The sequence below is a fragment of the Bos taurus genome, chromosome 10 (assembly GCF_002263795.3).
Source record: "Bos taurus isolate L1 Dominette 01449 registration number 42190680 breed Hereford chromosome 10, ARS-UCD2.0, whole genome shotgun sequence".
In the NCBI taxonomy this organism is placed as follows: Eukaryota; Metazoa; Chordata; class Mammalia; order Artiodactyla; family Bovidae; genus Bos; species Bos taurus.
Genome location: NC_037337.1, coordinates 86,736,346 through 86,742,114, shown reverse-complemented (window position 1 = coordinate 86,742,114; position 5,769 = coordinate 86,736,346).

The window sequence follows — 5,769 nt, the reverse complement described above, 5'->3', positions numbered from 1 at the left end:
GTCATCCCCTTCTCCTTCTACCTTCAATGTTTTGGATTATACAGTCCTAAAAGGCAGGCACTGTGTGAGCTGAGGGGTAGAGGATGTAAGGTGTCCAGGATCCCATCAAAGATTTGAGTCTTCACTTTAAAAGTCATCTGGAATAACTTTGACCCTCTAATCATGCCCTGTGCCAGCGGGCAGTTGATAAGCAATTGATGTGAATAATACTGACTTCACTCAGAGAAGATGCACCAATAGGGATGGGCAGGACCTGCTGCTGATGAGACAACCTAATTTCACTGTTCCAATAGCACAGCTATGAACAGCTGATCTCCAAAGTTGATCACTGACTGCACATAGCAAGATGGTTCCGAAAGTTTAGCGTCAGTATCTTAAAATGCCTCGAGATGGGGAAATGAGATATGTTGCTTTTCACTTTTCAGAATTGGATGCGTCTCTAGAGAAAGTAGAAAGGGAAAATTTCAGAGATGCTACTGGGCTTCTAAACTTTGGTATTTATACTATATATTTGCTGGTTTTGAAATTTTAAATCTATTGATTTTATATAAATATAGATATATTCAGTTTTGGCCAGCACAGAAGTTTTATTCATCTCTCTCTTACCCCTTTATTCTTGTGTTCAATGCATATTAAAAAGTAACGACATAGAAAACAGAGCAAATATTTATTAATACATAACACGTACATAACAATACACCCTAACTATCCTCCTGGTGGCTCAGATATAAAGCATCTGCCTGCAGTGCAGGAGACCTGGGTTCAATCCTTGGGTTGGGAAGATCCCCTGGAGAAGGGAATGGCAACCCACTCCAGTACTCTTGCCTGGAAAATCCCATGGAAGAGGAACCTAGTGGGCTACAGTCCATGGGGTCACAAAGAGTCGGGCACCACTGAGCGACTTCACAACATGTACATTAATGAATCGTGTTTCTTAATTGACTGTAGTTTTTAGCATATTTCTTTAGATCATTTCACTTTTTATGAAAGTATATTAATTTGTAATGGAAGATGTATATCATCATAAAAAGTGGAAAACCACTAAACTTATTGAAATAAATATACACTGACTAAATAGGTTTTACTTGAGTATCATCTAAATCATCCTGCATTCTAAGCAGGCACTGTGGCGATTGAGTGGAACTTTGAAAAATGGATAGAATTTTAAAAAGCTAAGGTGGCATAATAAAGTGAGGCATCTATGCCATTTAGATCAGATTCACCTCATGCTACTTAAATCAGAAAGGATAAGGAATCTTATTAAAAATGAGGATTCCTGGGTGCCACTTCCAGACTTACTGAAGAGATAATAGCTAGATGAGCAAAGGCTTGATGAAAGGGAAGTTTGAGATGTGGACAAGGACATGAACGAGGACTGTGAACAGCCTGGCCGATCCACAGGGTTTGCTTCCAAGAGACGAGAGGTGGACAGGAGTGTCAGGGTGGGTTAGTAGGCCGTCCTGGACAAAGCGAGGGTTCTGCAGTTAGGTGAGAGGGGAGAATGGCCTTGAGAGGTCAATCATCAGTCTCTGCCACTGTTCCTAACCTTGGTCTTTCATCAGGAATCCTCCAGAAGAAGCCAGACAAACCTCCTAAGCATCAGTGAAATTTGTCTCTGTAAATTTCTCCTCTTAAGAGGCGGCTCTTTAGCTCTGCCTGCTGGTAGATTCTTTAAACCAGAATCAACTTTTTATTCCATTTCCTCGAAGTAGATTAACTCAAATCACATATCAAGCAGTTGAGAAACAACATTTTCAGGAGGAAGGGACTTCTCTGGCAGTCCATTGGTTAAGACTTTGCCTTCCAACGCAGAGGGTGAGGGTTCAATCCCTGGTCAAGGGGCTAAGATCCCACAAGCCTTGCAGCCAAAAAAACAAAACACAAAACGGAAGCAATATAGTAACAAATTCAATAAAGACTTTAAAAATAGTCCACGTCAAAAAATGTTTTTAAAAAAAGATTTTCAAGAGGAATATGTCTCTATTCCTTTCCAGTCCCCTGGTATGCACAATAGTAGCCAGTCATCCACATGGTGAGGATTCCATTACATACATACTGGCTACCAAGTCTAAAATGCACCACTGGGCATCGTTCCCTCAGCCTAGGAACCTTGGATACCTCTTAAAATGCTAATCCCCTGAGACAGAGGTAAAGATGACTTCGTCTGTCCCACCTTAGCGTTGGTCTTAGTTCACGTAGCCTTCGTTTTCCCCCTTGGAATTCCTGGGCCACTTGGGAGCACTGACTCCCGTGAGGCAGAAGGAGGCCAGGGCAGCACAGAGAGCCGGCCTGTCTGTCCCAGAGAGAAATGGAGTCCCCAGCCGGCTGGGGAAACTGCATGCGAAGCTGCAGCTGCAGCTGGGACACTGACTGGAGGTATGAATAAACACTGCTGGGAAGTTTGGGTCCAGCAGATGGCAACCCCGTGACCTCTGAGCTGACTTTACCTCCCTCTCTCTCCCCACCCACGCTTCTCAGCCCGAAGACCAAAATTCTGGCTTTCCTGTAATTTGTTTTGACACGATCTCAGGGAAGAGCGCTGCAAGCAAGAGACGAACACTGAGGACAACAGGAACCCTCTGTCAAACCGACAGACGACGATGTGCCCATTTCTTGCTGCATAGGGTATTCACCTTGCCGGGGCATTCCGCGGAGACATGGTTAACCCAAATCAGACTGACACGTTGGCAGGCCTCTGCAGGGCCACCCTCAGACCTGGGCAAAAGAGGTCCCTGCTCTGGACTCGCCCCATTATGGGAACTCCCCTCCTCCTGCTATACCCCTTCTCATGGGGCCCTGAGTCCTGAGGACTGAAGGGATGTGCCTACCCAGAGCCCTCTGTCCCTTTAGACCATGCTCCATATTCTCAGCACGTTGGAATCCCCTGTCAGTGTCCCTAGCTGTCTTCCAGCAGCTGTAACCTTCTTCCCCGGATAACTCTTCACCAGAGTAGATCAGACCCTGGTAGGTGCCCCCCTGGACCTGAGGGAGTGGCCCACGGATGGCTTCTATGGAGGAGGGGTGTGGGTGGACCGGTCTCGTAGGCTGGTTATGTCCACCGCCATCCACATGAGGCCTCTGTGGAGGAGCCGGAGGAGGGATGAGAAGAGAACAGGTTGCAGCCTCAGGGCTGTTTCTCCCTGTGCTGCCTTGCGCTAATACGAAGTTCTGCAGCATCGCAGGCCTTTATATTCAAACCCTATCTTCCAGGTTGTGAGGAAGGTCCATTTATCAAGGCAAGAGAAAAGAGCGTATTTTGTCTAACACAGTTAACATATTTTATAAGTTTGATACCAGTAAATCTTTAGCCATAGGGTACGTGGCCTCTGTACTTTTGCTACAAGCCCTGCAAATATGAGAGGCAAACCTCCTCCACACACACATTTTGTTTGATCGGCAGAGGGTTTTAAAAACTGGAGGAATTCATGTAGAAATTCTGATTTGGGGCTTTTCTTGGAGAATTGGAAGCTCTGGCCACACTGGCCCTGAATTCCAGGGCAGCATGGAATGGTTTGCTGTTTGCAGCTGTTTGCTTTCAGCAGGTAAGTGCTCATTGTTCAGCCTGCCACATTCCCAGCCACTCCCAGTTGTCCTGAGTCCAGTGAGTTTCATGTACTTACAGTGCCTCCCTGGGCCCTGGAGGGATTTATATGTGACTGGTCCACCCACCTGAGGGACTATCTCTGTCATGGGTAGGAGGCTGAGACAGAGCCTGGATGGTGGGACATCCGAAGTCAGGGCACTGGAAGTTGAGACCTCTCTGTAGCTGCCCCTCCAATTTCCCTGTGTGGCAATGAAGTCAGCTTTGACACTCACCCTAGCCTTCTGTGGTCTCTGTCAGACTGATCAGAAAGGAGAAGTGGAACTTCCCAGGCTCATTAGAAAGTAGCGAATGAAAGGGGAAGAGAAGTCCTTGCCGAGAGACAGGAGCAGCACACGTGAGCCCTGCATTTCTGGTTATGGCTCTGAGTGTCATTCGGAAGGTGCCCAGCACTGGTCATGTGCCTCCTGCGGGGGGTTTCTGGGGGGAAATCACAGAGCTAGAGCAGGGGTGGGGACAACATCTCTGATTGGAGGGAGGCCCAAGAGAGATCTGGTCCAGGAAGGGCTAGCTGGAAAGTTCTGCTTCCTGAGACTGAGAGAGAAAAATCAAATTCTAGTCAATGCAAGCCATATCTCAAGGGGCCATTGGCGGCTTTGCTTTGCCTGTTAACACAGGTGTGGGAAGGAGCTACCCAAAGCATCAGAGCTACCAGAAACCAAGCCCTGAAGGAAATGGAGGAGAGTTCCTTCTTGCCATAGCCCCTCATCCCAGGCTACACCAAGTTCGTGCACTGGAAGGGGAGTCTCATTTACCAAGTTCTGCTGGGACACCAAAGGTTAGAATGCAGGATTCTGCAAGCAATGCCAATCCTTGGGAGAGGTCTTCCGGCCTGTCTCCAACAAGCTCCAAGCCCCCTTCCCGCATGCCGGGCCTCCATGGGGAATCGACTTCAGGGATGAGAGCTGAATGGTGGCAATGCGCTTTCAGAGGCCCTTGGGCTGCACATCTCCCATAGTTAGGCCACAGGGAGGTCAAGTGGCCACGTGCTAGGACGCAGCACTTCCAGGCCTCTGCAGAGTTTAGTAGTCACACTAGTACAACACTAGCATAATCCCAGCGGGTAGGAAAGACGGGCAGGGAAGGTCCCTGAAACCTTGCCTCAAGTCAACCAGAGCTGTCAGCGGGCAGGCCCACGAGATGCTGGCACAGGGGAGCAAGCTTATTCCTCCCTTCCCCCCATGCTCGCTGCATCCCAAGACAGCTACCAGCAGGGAGGCCACAGGCAGCGGCTCTGAAGGACCACGGGGTGGGCTGCGGAGGCTGCTAAGGGGCTGCATCTGACACCTTCCATGCCAGTCCCTGTCATTTTGGGCCCCAGCTGGCTCATCAGGGGCCATGTGTGTGTGTCTGGGTTGGGGCGGGGTGTGGTGGTAGAGACAGGTCCTGCCATGGCTCTTGGGCAGTGGTATGGGTAAGGCCAGAGGGCACTTGGCCTGGGGATTTCTGAGGAGCAAGTGGACATCCGAGCAGGAAAACCAGAGCACACTGGTTTCAGCTCTGCCAAAATTTGTGAGTTCGTAGCCCTGAAGATAATCCTATGTTATCTGAGCCACATAACAGGACTGATGCTGAAGCTGAAGCTCCAATACTTTGGCCAACTGATACAAACAACCGACTCATTGGAAAAGACCCCAATGCTGGGAAAGATTGAAGGCAGGAGGAGAAGGGGATGACAGAGGATGAGATGGTTGGATGGCACCACCGACTTGATGGACATGAGTTTGAGTGAGTTCTGGGAGTTGCTGATGGACAGGGAGGCCTGGCGTGCTGCAGTCCATGGGGCCGCAAAGAGTTAGACACGACTGAGTGACAACTAATCTGAGCCGCTGCTGCCCTCAAACCGTGGAGCCTTGAGGAGACAGCAAAGCTGTGTGTGCGCTATCCCAGCTTCCCAGGGGAGGTGGAGTCCTCAGCAGGACACTGGTGCCTGTGTCTCTGAACCACGGGTTGCCCCGCAGAGAGGAAAGCCTTGCCTTCCTGTGAGGTGCTCCTTGAGTTACTAGTGCTCCTGGCGTGGGGCCAGGCATGCAGCAGTCCCCAGGGCTGGCCGTATGGACGGGGCTGACTCTTCGCAGTCCTGTGAGAGGTGAGTACCAGCCTGAATGACCATCCCACTCCACCGCACCAGCCGTTCTCTCCTGCAGAAAATGACCCTAGAACCGTTT